General features: G+C 46.3%; 1 protein-coding gene across 2 annotated transcripts in view; it reads right to left on the bottom strand.

Annotated features, from left to right (window-relative positions):
* Nucleotides 1-6,939, bottom strand: part of TNC (tenascin C) — an 88,485-nt gene extending 81,546 nt beyond the window's left edge. For both annotated transcript variants that reach the window (XM_080667886.1, XM_080667887.1), the window contains exon 1: nt 6,877-6,939. The gene's annotated coding sequence lies outside the window, so the exon portion shown is untranslated. The remainder of the gene's footprint in view (nt 1-6,876) is intronic.
* Nucleotides 6,940-13,264: the final 6,325 nt, after the last annotated feature.

Below are 13,264 nucleotides of genomic sequence, written 5' to 3'. Positions count from 1 at the left end.
TTCTATGCATTTTAGGGAGATTTTTTTTTGTTTTGTTTATTTTCTAACAACCTACACCTAGAGGTTAGATCACTGTTCTGTGACATCTCTGTATTGTTTGTTAGAACAATGAATACAGAGGACTATTTGGTTCCATATATGCCAAAGCCATCTCTGTGACCATCCCAGGGTCCAGGGCATAAGTACTCAGAGGGCAAGCCACTTCGGAAGAACTCAAGGTGGACCTGCTCAAGGTGGTTTTCTCTCTGAACCTGTCCTGGGGGCTGAGGGTTGAGGCCCCCTATTCCTCCAAAGATCCCTTTACCTAAAGTCCACCACCAGCAACTCTCTTAGTTGTGCTACGTATTTGCCCTCAGTTCGGAACTACCCTTTAAAAATGTAAATATGTTTCTAGCAAGTCACCGGCTGTCCCTCACCTCTGTTCTTACCTTAAAGAACGGGACTAATACCCGAGTGTGGAGGGGCACGGTGAAAGAAGCACCATTTGGCAGTTAGGCTGGGGAGGAGCCGAGCCACCACTTTCTACTTTGAGCAGGTGACAGCATTTCCGGCCCCAGTTCACTTAGAGTTGTGGGAGAATGAGAGTCATGCACAGGAATGCTACTTATACACGTATAAATCTGAGTACCCTGCTTTGTTTAAATTTATCTGGCATGTGAATAGGCTTCACAAATCAAAGAGCACAGTTAGGAAGAAAAGCAATGCTGTGCTGTCGCTCCATTTCTTCTGGGCCAGCAGGTTCTTCAACACCTTCCCCAGGGCCTGAGACCTGCCTGCAGGTGGCTAGGCTTCAGGGTTAAAGACCTGCCTCATGGATGTACTTGACTCAATGGCAGTCAGGTGGAAGGGGAGCCCTTCATCAGTTGTGATACATGGGGGCCAATGGGGGAAGCAGAGAACTCTGTGGAAACGAGAAAGCGGCTGTGTACACCAGCCTGCCAGGCACACTCGCCTCACTCAGGCTGTACTTGACCATGTGCGTCCATGCTCCAGGTCTCAGGATAGTGGGAGGGATGAGGTGTGCATCAGGTTCATTCTCCTACAGCTCAGAGCTCAGTAGAGGAAACATATTACATCAGAAACCATATACTATTACTGAGTTTCTACAGGCAGTGAAACCCAAAGGAGCAAGTTAGAAATCCCAACAGTGGCAACGCTCCTGAAGAGAACACGAGGGCCGGGAAGACAAGATTTTGACTCTTCCTCAGCTTTGCTGCGTCTAGCCCTCTCTGGTGTCAGAGATGAATTATGGTGCTGAGCACGACTTGCTTACCATGCTGATTATAAACACTTGCTTGGGATTTGAAACTGGCTCTGAGTTCTGGCTCCAGCAATGATGATCTGTGTGATGTTGGGGAAGGCCGCTACTTAAACTCTTACAGCCTCAGGTTCCTGTGTCTGAATTGCTGGAAACAACAGTGCATGATTCAATGGCATAATGCCTGTAGAGTACTCAGTAAATATTGGCTATTATGATCATTCCCAAGGCCCCTCCTAGGAGAACTTTTTGAACATGTGCATGCAGAAGTCAGTAGCAGCCAGTTCACCTCCTCCAGGGTCAGAGTTGATCAGCGGTTAATTCTAAAGCAGACTGTCTACTCAGAGCTTACGAAATACCTCTGGCTCTTGACATACGTTTGGAGAGGGTTCAAGGGCCAACCAAACCAATTTGGGTTATTACAGCTGCATCATGAAGGATCTGTGAATTGCAGGAAATTTAAAAAATCTGAGCTAAGTTGGCATGAAATAATTTTTATCATTTCCATTAACAAATACACTAAAATACACATAGAAGGGATTTTCCATTCATGGTCTTCTTTCAACATAAGCATTTCCATTTTATTCAATGGTGGAGGGTCAGAGGGACTCCTTAAACACTGAATTAGGTGGTTGCTAAAGTTCGGGAGAAGCTGGAATCATGAGACAGAGGAGAAGGAAACAGAGTAAGATGTCTGGGCTTAAGGGCGTAACTAGGAGAGAAAAAGAAAAGGTCTGGTCCCAGAGTTATAATCAGGTACAACACAGACTTTTCTCTTAGCTAAGGCCACTGCTGTTTTTGTCTTGGGTGACAATATTGCCTGGAGTTTGAGGGGGTTTCCCCCTTTGGAAGGAGACTTCATATAATGTTTCCCACGTGTTGAAGGTGTTCATTCTAGCCTGGGATTAAATTCAAGGGGGTTCCCTGTTGTCCTCAAAGTGAGAAGTGATTGAGTCCTCACCCTCCTCTCTGAGGCTACAAGGGAGTGTGTGGCTCAGAACCTACGGCCACTTCCTGATCCCCCCGGAGTTCACTGCCCCAAGGCTGCACACCAATTGGACTTTCTCTCCCGTTAGCCCTTTTAAAATCAGGTGCTCAGTTCACCTAGCTATCAGAGAGGGTGCGGGTACAGCCCTGCTTTCCCAGGCAGAGCTCCCACCTGTCTTGCATGGAAATGTGCGAGCATCTTTCTGCAATGAAAAATCAGTGGTAATGACCTCATTGCTACCTCTAGAATCATTCTTCTCTCGCCCGGGGCTGAAATTTGACCTTTTCTGTTTCCAGGAAGAGAAGGGCCCCACTAAGGTTGACCTTTCCTGAGGGCCATGAAAAATGATATATGCCGGCCATTCCGTAAAAATCAATAGACAGCAATGGGTCGGGGGCTTCTCTACCACTTGGCCAATCACTGGGAGACATTGCTAAGGTTCTGTAAGAGGAAGCCCGGCCTGCCTTCAGGAGAAAAGGCAGCATAGTGGAAAGAATGGGAGGGCTTCAGCCAGAAGGTTTGGGTTCAAAGCCAACTCCGCTCCTCACTTATGGAAAACCCTCAGATGAGTCACTTAACTTCCTTGAGCCTCGATTTTTTTTGGCCATAAAATGGAGCTAGTCATTCATAACTTTCAGTGTTCGAGTGGGAATTATGAGAAACCACAGTCAAACCCTTCTATCACACATGGGATATATAACCTTCAACATTAACTATTTTGAGTGTGTGAGTGTACTTTACCATCACAAAGAGATTGTGCATTAAGAGTCAACTAAATGTTACCTACTTTCTGCTTTTCAAACGACACGATTCAGTGTGGAGAGACTTGTGCTTGAAGCCAGATGGATATCTTTTCCCTGTAAGAAAGCATGGGTGTGCCATGGCCGAATGGCTCAGTTGGTTGGAGTGTCGTCCCGTACACCAAAAGTTTTGGGGTTTGATTCCATGTTGGGGCAGCTATCTAGGTTTTGGATTCCATCCTCCGGTGGTGGGGGGGATTATATGGGCAGCAACCAATTGATGTTTCTCTCTCATCAATGTTTCCCTCTATTTCTCTCTCCCTTCCTCTCTCTCTAAAAACATATCCTAGGGTGAGAATAAAAAAAAAAAAAAAAAAGCATGGGTGTGTGTCTACAGAAATCAAGGGGTAGGGGAGAATGGGCATTCTGAGTTCTTTGTGAGCATTAGAAAGGGTAGGATTAAGAGGGACGTGTTTTTCATTCTGTCAGCTTGAATTCCCTTTCCAAATTCCATTCTGGTTATATGATCAGGCTACCACTGAATTTATGGGTGGCCACAATCTGGCTGGAGAGGCAGATTTAGTCAGAAAGGAAGTTTATTCCTTCTAAAGGTAGTGCAAGAAGCAGCAGCATTTGGCATGTACACAGTGGAATGCGCTTCTGACTTGGGGGTTATGGGGACATGGGTCTGAAAACTGGCTCCATCCCTCTGAGTCCTAGAACTCAGGAAAATGGTCTCATTCTCTTTGCTTTTCAAGCCAAGTCTGTAATAGGTTTGGTCCATTTCTCAGGGACATGCGGCTCCTCAGTGAGATGATGTATGCAAAGGGCCTATAGATTATCATTACGTTAATTAATCATCCTTCTTCTTGTCTGATCGCTGTGGCTAGGATTACACTGTGTTGCGTAAGTGGTGAAAGCAGACATCCCTGTCTTGTTTCGGATCTTAAGGGAAATGCCTTTAGTTTTTGCCCATTGAGTTTGCTGTTGGCTGTGTGTCTGTCATATACGGCCTTTATTACGCTGAGAAGAAAACAGAAACAGAGGCATGGATGCATGCCACACACTGGCAACTGTCTGAGAGGAGAGGAGAGGGAAGAACTGGATGAAAGAAGGAGGGATTAGTCAAAGAACATATAGATAACCCATAAGCACAGACAACAGTGTGGTGATGCCCAGAGGGAAGGGGGCGGGGCTTTGGCAGAGGTGGGCAAGGGGGAGATGGGGACATCTGTAATAGTTTCACAATAAAAGTAAAGTAAGAAAATCATCCTTCCTTTAGCATTTTATACTTCCCACACACATTCTTGTCTACTGTGCTACTTAGGAAATTGCCCCGACTTCCATTAGAGGTGGGAACTCGGAGAGGCACAGATCCTTGTCAAAGGGAAAAACTGCAGCCTAGATGCACACCACCTGGCTTCATCGCTTTTAACTGTGTTTCCTGTGTTCAGGGTTCTATGGAAATGTCCCAGAGGCTGAGAGCAATAAGGTGAGTACTGGACCCTCCACCCCCATTTCAACGCCATCAGCCCCACATTTCCCTGCCAGATATTGGCGTTTTGCCCTCAATTTCATTTAATGAATATGAAAACCATTGTCTGAGAACATTAATTAGTCTTGGACAAGTCCTTGTACACATTCAAACTAAGAAAAGCCTCCGTTTATTGAGCTCTTACTATGTGCCAGGTAGTGTGCCAAGAATTTGCCATATCTGATCTCATCTGAGCTCTGTGAGGTTAAGATCGGCATCCTCTCTATACAGATGGCAAAGCTGAGGGCTGAAAGGTCAGTGATGTCTTGGGGGTTGCGGAGATAGTGGGAGATGAGATAGGCGGGAAACTAGGTATTTCAAACAAAGCATTAAAAAAACACACTTTAACAATTAAGATTAGCAGCACCCCTTTCAATCCTTATCTAATCCATTCCGTTCAGTGGTCGGCAAACTCATTAGTCAACAGAGCCAAATATCAACAGTACAACGATTGAAATTTCTTTTGAGAGCCAAATTTTTTAAACTTAAACTTCTAACGCCACTTCTTCAAAATAGACTCACCCAGGCGGTGGTATTTTGTGGAAGAGCCACACTCAAGGGGCCAAAGAGCCGCATGTGGCTCGCGAGCTGCAGTTTGCCGACCGCTGCTTTAGGCAAATCAGAGAATATTCATACCATGCACCCTTTTCTTCCCCCAAACACTGTCAAATCACCTCATTATAGCTCACAGGGTCGAAGTGCACTCACATCTGTTGCAAAGGGCTCCTATACACCCTATGCCAGCAAACTTCCCACGGGTTTCCTTAGCACGGGACAAACCTCTCCCAGGCCTGAGCTGGGCTTGTCATATTGCAGGACAAGGTGGGAGGCAGGCCGGGGTGGGCAGCAGGTCTTATTTCTAAAGCACATATGGGAAAGCTCCATAAAAAGGGGGGAAAAGTCCACAAAACCTGAGAAAGAAGTATTCATTCTTCAAGCGGGGCTCTCGCCTCTCTCCCTCTGGACGGAAAGCATTTCCAAAGCGTCCCCGGCAGCATCGTGCTTTATGGCTGACAGCTTTAGAATCTGCAAAGGCCTGAACTCAAAACCTGGCGCATTCTGGAGTCAGAACCCAGCATTTATATCAGCCCCAGGCGGCTCCCTCTTCTCCCAACCTGTGCCAACACAGCCTCCTGCTTGTAAAATACAGCCAAGACTCTGACCTGCCAGCCTAGTGAGACACCTCAGACCTGGCAAGATAAAATGCCAGGGAGCGGGACAGGCGGGTGAGGAACGCACGAGAAGCAATCCAACGTTGGCCAAGTAAGTGCCCCTTTTAACCTCCAAGGTGAGGGCAGTTTGGGGAAATGCCAATGATTATGGAAACTTCCAGTTACTGAGCACTCATTTTCTCTTAATGACAACAGAAGTGATCCTGCCCATTTTAGAGAAGTAGAAACTGAGGCTCAAAGAGGTTATGTACTTTCAACAAGGTCACACATGGGGTGGTGGTGGTGGTGGTGGTGGGGATATGAAAGGGATCCCCAACGTCAAAACCTGAGCTCTTAATCCCCTACAGCACCAATGAGAGAGGGGAACCCCTGTATTCTTTCCAGTCAGCCAGGGGAAATAGGGCTCCCCTCATCCTGGGGAAGAATTTGTTTAAGGCTTTCTCTAAAGAGAAATCAGGAGGGAGAGGTGATTCTAGAAAGATATGGCACACTGCTGGCTCTAAGCACCCCAAACATGCCCATGTGCCCAGCCCAAGGACCAGTGGGCCAGGACGCATCCGCAGGGAGTCCCCACCCTCCAGAACAGAGGTGTCCAGCTCTCTGGTCTCAGAGCCTGAGGCTGTCTGTTCACCTGGCCCTAGGAGTCACCCTGTGGCTCCTGTCCCCAGCCCTCACCCCTTCCCAGGTCTGACCACAGGGTGGATGTTGTGGAATGAGAGGATGATACAAAAGGGAAAGTGTAAGGTAAGGGCTGCTTAGATGTAAATGTGTATTGTTCTCTCCAAATCAATCTCTCCTATCCCATCCCAGTGTAAGGCTCTCAACAAACTTCAGTGTGCAAACTCATCTTCCCTAACCCGCCCAGGAATCTGCACAGGTGAATCAGCCAGGCAGGGAGTGAATCGAAAGTTCTTATTTTTCCTCTGAAGAATGGCACAGATAAAAACTTTTTTACAGAAAGCTCCTTCCAAGTGTGACTATTCATAGAACTAGAACAAACAGACGAAAGTTTACAGAAAACAGCAAACAGCCCAGGTGCACCCAGATCAGAATAAATACCCCACGTTGCTAGCGGCGTAGAGAAAACAAAAGTTTTGTAATTATGAAGGAAAGCAACCCATTTGGTACCAGGAAGGCAAACAGTATGTCACAATGATCTTCGGTGATAGGGCGAAACGACTTACCTTTCCGGAGCTGGCAACGACCTAGATTCCTGAATGAACCAGCTCCATGGAATGAGTGCCTGGAGGTGAGCAGCAGCGGCTCCCAGGTGGCTCCCCACAGAGTCCCCCTACCTCGCGCTGCCTTTGTTCCGAGGAGGGGCTGGCGTGTCTGCGCGGGAGAGCGTGGGACAGTAGGCAGGCTGTGGCCAGTGCAGCCAGCTTTGGCTGGCTTATATAGTGAGCTCCTTCCTCTGTAATGGGACGCCTCGCCTCCAGACATCCTTTCCCACTTTTTCAGTTGGCGAATTAAAGGAACAGCCCTCCCAGCGGAGGAACGGGGTTAGCTCATGAAAGAGCTCTCACTGCCTGCTCTCTGCCAGGAAAAGAGCTCATTTGCATACAATTTATGGCGAAAGTAGGAATTCCTGCTTCCCTCCCTCCTGCCCCTGACTCAGAGCAGCTGGGAGTGATGTGTGAGTTTTGCTTTGCTCCCCAAACGGATTTTCTAATTGTGAGACAGAAGCCCAGGGAGGGAGAGGGAGCAGGATCAGGGGGTCTGGCTCTGCACCTCCCAGGGCTGGAAACGTGACCGTGACGGGGCTCCCTGGGCTTGGCTCTGCGCAGCAGCTGCTCAGTGGCACCTCTGAGAAAGCAAATGTGTTCCTGGAAAGAGGAGATAAAGCCCTTCGGAAGCTGGGGAGGTTTGGGTTTCTCTGGGCCCGCAGAAAGATAGCCCAGGATTAGTCCTCAGCAGATGGAGACAGGGCCACGGCCCAGATCAGCCCCACATCTCCTCTGGGAGGCAGCCATGCCAGCTGCCTGGAGGCGACATTGTCCCAGCCCCAGTGCCCCACAGGGAGCAGCTTTCTGACCCTGTGCGTGCCCTGCGCCTGGTCCTGTCTTCTAAGTTGCATCTCCCGGGGAAAGTTCTCTGAGGCTTATTCTCAATGCTGAAAGGTGTTTGCCACAAACAAAAAGAAAAAAAAAAGGTAATGTCTGGGGAGGAAAAAATGTCTCTATAGCCTTCTAGGTTTTCTGCCCTGTTTAAGAATTAAATTGGTGTGAGATGGATTAACAGGAGAAAGTAAAATTGACTTTTGTATGTCTGGGGGCTCCATAAGAATATGAAGAGTCCCTAGATGGCCAGGCAGTGGGGCTTACGTGCCATTCTGAAGGAAGGAGAAGGGGCAGAAGTGGGGCTGCAAAGGGGAGGAAAGCAAATCACATGAAGATGACAAAACAAATATTTGCCAGGCCACCTGGAGACAATGGGACATACAGAGGACTTTGGTCTTCAAGCCCTGCCCCCCTATCCTTTGTAGATATCTCTGCTGATAGTGCCCACCCCGGATAATCCTTTAAATTCCTTTCCGAAATTAAGGGGGCAAGTTCAAAAAGCCCTGCCTGAGTCTTTTGTTTCTTAAAAACAATCAGCCTAAAACATTTCCCATGCCAAAGAAACTCATTTTGGGGTGGCAATATCCTGCTCCCTCCAGTAACAACTTAATCTTTGACACATAAGCTGCGCCTCTGCCCTCCAGCCTGCTGTGGATGGCTTCCAAGCTCTGAGTCATCATAGGTTTGGTGGTTAGGATGCATCCAGTACCCTCAGGGCACACACACGCATTTGAGGGGATGGGGAAGAAGTGAAGCGAAGGCATGGCACCCATGCTTGAGCTTGTCACGGCGCATGGTTGTTTTGCGATAGTCGAGGGACATGAGGCATCCTGCAACCTGTAGCTGGCGCTGGGCCCTCCTCCGTTAGGTCTATATTAGGTACCATGCAAAGTGCTTTATAGACATTATTTCGTAACATCCTGGCAATCACCCTGTGATAGGCACCAAGTGCTGTCTGACCGTTTTCACAGACAGGAGACTGAGGTTCAGAGAAGCAATGTAAGTCCACTAAGGGAATACACCTGGGAAGCATTCAGATTATAACACTGGGCTCCATCGTTCTTCCTATTACACACCAAGTCTCAGCAGCACTGTAGGCTGATGTTTAAATGATGTTTAATGCTTTATTAGATTATAACACTGCTTGTATAAACTTCACTGCCACATTTGAATATGGAAGATCTATTTCTCTGTTCGGGAGAACTAATTCAGAGATGCTTGATTTTTACTAACCACTAATCAGAAACTTCAATTAGCCACCTATTTTCAATACCGAATGATATCACCTCTATGCTTGTGATTTTTATTGTTGTGGGCCTTAGTTTCCCCATCTGAAAAAAGTGGGACAAGATTATCCCTTATGGCCGCTCTGGCTCTGGTATCCTAGGATTCTCTGCTTAAGTGACCATCCCAGACGGCAAGAAAGCCCATAAATAGTCATGTCATAAAACAGCTCATTTGAACTTTTGAACCATTTTGGCTAATTCAAATGTTAGTTGTTTTGGAAGTTTTTAATTCTGTGTTTTAGCCAAGCACATTGTAGTAGCACAAGGCTGTGTCTTCTCAACCGGTAGTGAATGCTTCCATGCCTCTTGGCTTTCCAATGTCTACCAAGTGGACCTCCTGGGTTAGGGAATAAAGTACTAGAATAGCACATAAGCCATGGCATATAGGCTGCATTTACACATCATATAGAATCAATATATATTAACAACTCTATGTGCTTTTAACAAGATAAAGAAGCATTCATTGCCTCTCCATGGTATAATTATGTCCATGTATGTCTGTAGGGAGCCGGCACGGCCAAGGCATACTTAGCCCCAGGGTGTCTTATGTGCCACGCCAGCTCAGCCAGGTTCAGTGAACCCAAGTGGGGGTGATGAAGGATTGAGAAAAGATAGACAAGAGAATGAAAGCAGTGCCATGGCCTACAAGCCGTGTCTTTATTTTCTAGACGATGCCACGAGGCAAAGTAGGGTGTGGTCAAGATGTTTACAATATTCTCAGTCCTACTCAATTACATGCACCTGACCAAGCTTTGTTTACTTGCAGCCTATATCACTTAGGCACGTGGGGCCACGTGTTCAGACCATAGGTTCAAGCTTACAACTACAGCTGTTGGCTATCATTGTGCTGGGAGGGCTCTGCCCTCCAAGCTGGGACTTGCACGTGGCCACGAGAGGACTGTGCCCTCTCATCAGCCCAAGGCTTGAACCTGTCCAAACACTGTAGCCGTGCCCCACATATGGCTAATTTTTCCTCATTCACTCTCGGCTTCTAGAGGACAGTGACCATGCCTGCATTTTCTGTGCCTAGCACAGAGCCTTGGGTATAATAGAAGCTCAGTAAATGTTCACTGAATGAATGGAGGAACACGTGAATATTTGAAATGCTGTGCTTTATAATGAAATCCTTTCTTTTTTACCCATAGGCCATAAGAAGGAAATTAGATTGTATCCAACACAGCCATTGCACAGATGAGGAAAGGGGAGCCCAGAGAGGTGGCTTCGCCAAGGCCTGCATGGCTGCTTTCCATGCAGATGGTCACCACAGTCAGAACTGAGCAATCAAGCCATGCGAGACATTACGGCAAAGGATATTTATGAGATTACTAACCACTCATCCTCCTGTTTGCCAGAGGCCACACGTCTTGGCTTCTGTCTTACTGTTGCATCCTTCTTAGTACTGCTTGTAAACACCACCTCTGCACAGAGTTCTCAGCCAGAGACGGATTTTGTTGTTACTCATTTGCAATCCTCATTCACAGGTGGTTGGTGTAGGCTGTAGATTGGAGGCCAGAAGGAACGTGGGGGTTTGCCTCAGGTGAGATCATTCTCATTTCCTTAAAGCTCTGTAATAGATCAGCCAATGAGCGGAATATTGGCCAGGACTGGCACTATCTGAGGAAGCCCAGTGTCCATTTCTTTGAGAAGTCTGTCATCCACTTCCCAAGGGACCCCTTGCTTCCCACCTCTGCTTATCCACTCTCTCACTGTTCTTCTTCTTGGAACTCATCTGGTGCTAACTCCCATCCAAAGGTCCCAGGTGACTTTATATTGGCCAGAAATCTCTTCCAAAGCAACGAAGGAGCTCTAGTCCCATACAATAGGCTAGTCATTCAATCAGATGCCTTTTTAGAATCAAGGTTCCCCAGTCTTTCTTCGGTGCTCTTTTTATCTATCTTTTTGCACTTTTCATTGGTAAAAAAATCTCAAAGAGGACAACGGTCATTGAATGAGTGGTAAGATAAGGAGAGATTCCCTGTCCAATGGAATAGAGCAAATCAGTTGTGTAATCAACCCATAATTAGGTTTTCTGGTCAGCATGGCAGAGTGCAAAGAGCTTTGGTTTCTTGTAGGGTCAAGTCTTGATGCTGCATCAACATACTGTGTGACTTTGACCGAATCCCTCCCTTTCCTGGTTTTCAGTGTCCTAGTAACAAATGAGCAATCCATAAGGATCTTAGCACTTAAAACATTTTAAGTAAAAAAGTAAAAGAAATAATTCAGAAACCTCTGAGCCTTTTCACATTCAATACCCTGTCCCTAAAATAACCCTTTTCCCACTTCATTCACATGGCAAATTCCTATATTATTTTTCAAGATTTACTTCAGAGTAATTCTAAGAGAGTCTCCATGACCTTATATTCAGAGAGAAGGGCCCCTCCTCCATGCTTATCCAGACTTTCATTTTTAGCACAGTGCGTAAGTTGCCTGTTTATCTCATTAGACCATGGATGCTTTTCATCTGTTTATTCACAAATCTGTTTATAGTCAGCATCTGTTTATGATTGGTGTCTATTCCATGCCACTTGTTATTTTGAATATCATTTCTCTATATCACGGCATTTAGAATGGCATAGATCTATGGTAGAAGTCAACAATAAAACTTTCTTGAAATTATTTATTAGACGATTAGAGTATTTTTTGTCATCAGTGATTTATTCATCCATTTTCTCAATGGGACTGTGAGAGCTCCTTGTGGACAAGAACTGTGCTTTCCATGCCAAAGCACTGGGAAATCAACTAATGTTCCCATGAAATGACTGACTAACTGACTGGCTGAATGATGGGAAAAATGGAAAAGGCATAAGATAGGCACAGGTGGTTTGGGGTTTAACCAGCTTGACCATGTGCAAAGTGAATTCCCTTGAGAAAATCATGTCCCTTCTCTGAAACTCAGATTTCTCAAGAGTGAGACAGATAAAAATCCCTACCGCCAGTACCACCCAGAGCTGGTGTGAAGATCAAGTGAGAGAGTGGAAAAGAACGCGCTCAGTAAACCTGATGCCCTATGCAGGTTTTTAAAATAATGAATAATGATCCCCCCTCACACCAATCTCAGTTAAAAGCTCAGACTGCAAGGCCCTAGTGTGCTTATTCCAGCAGGAGTCCTGCTTCTAGGCTTCTATCTAGAGCAGGGGTGGGCAAGCTTTTTGACTCGAGGGCCACAATGGGTTCTTAAACTGGACCGGAGGGCCGGAACAAAAGCATGGATGGAGTGTTTGTGTGAACTAATATAAATTCCAAGTAAAGGAGTGGAGGGGAGAGCAAGAGAACCGGATAGAACAGCCGGATCCGGCCTGCGGGCAGTAGTTTGCCCAAGGCTGATCTAGAGTATTTCTGGGCTCTGCAGGGACAGCTGGAGAGGAGGAAGTTGAAGCCACCGGCTACTGTCCTGTCTGCTAACACGTTCTGAGGACTGCTTCTTACCACGGGGAAGAAGGAGAGTTCAAAAGACCAGCATTGGCCAATGCTAAGTGAGAAGGTCTGGGGTTGTGCATTACCCCCAGAGGGCTAGGGAAGTAGTTTTGGTCATGTTTACTGGTCTGCAGTGATGAATACAATGAGTCAAACCCCCTTGGGCCCAATGCGTGTCAGAGAAGGAACACACAGCTTTGAAGCCAATGCAGACTGAATTTCTTTGATTTGCCACAGCTGAGCTAGATACTCCTGAGGAAGTATAATTTGTCCTTTTCCTGATTTCCTTCGTTGGTTTTCCTTAGATTTTTTCATATGAACAATGGCTCACATGAAGTAGTTTGCATGTATTAAGTTCTGTGATCTTTATAATGAGCTCCTTGAGTAGACCCTATTATACTATATATTATTCCCATTTTCAGACGGTGCGTTGTGAGGTATAGAGATGCTAAGTAAACTGTCCAAGACATGTGAATAATAAATGGCAGGAAGAGGATCCAAACCCAGGTTGTGGACTTCAGACCCTACATCCTATTATGTGTGTGTGTGGAGGTGCTTCCTTATGTGTTTATTTCAACCATTTCCTGAAGGCAAAGATGGCATTTTTGGACCCAGATCGCTCTGAGTGATTATGGAATTTGTGCATAAATATCTAATGAGGCAAGAAAGGCCTTGGTTTAGTTCCTTTGAGTGGAAAGTCAGCAGGGTTTAATGAAAGGTCCATGTCTGTCTGTGCTAATGCAGGAACTGCGACCTCAGGCAAATTAGTTAGCTTCCCTGTTATAGGTCCTCACTTATAAACGGGTACAATC

This window comes from Plecotus auritus (genome assembly GCF_963455305.1).
Source record: "Plecotus auritus genome assembly, chromosome: 5".
NCBI lineage: Eukaryota > Metazoa > Chordata > Mammalia > Chiroptera > Vespertilionidae > Plecotus > Plecotus auritus.
Note: the sequence above shows the minus strand (reverse complement) of the source record. Positions and strands in the feature narration are given on the sequence as shown.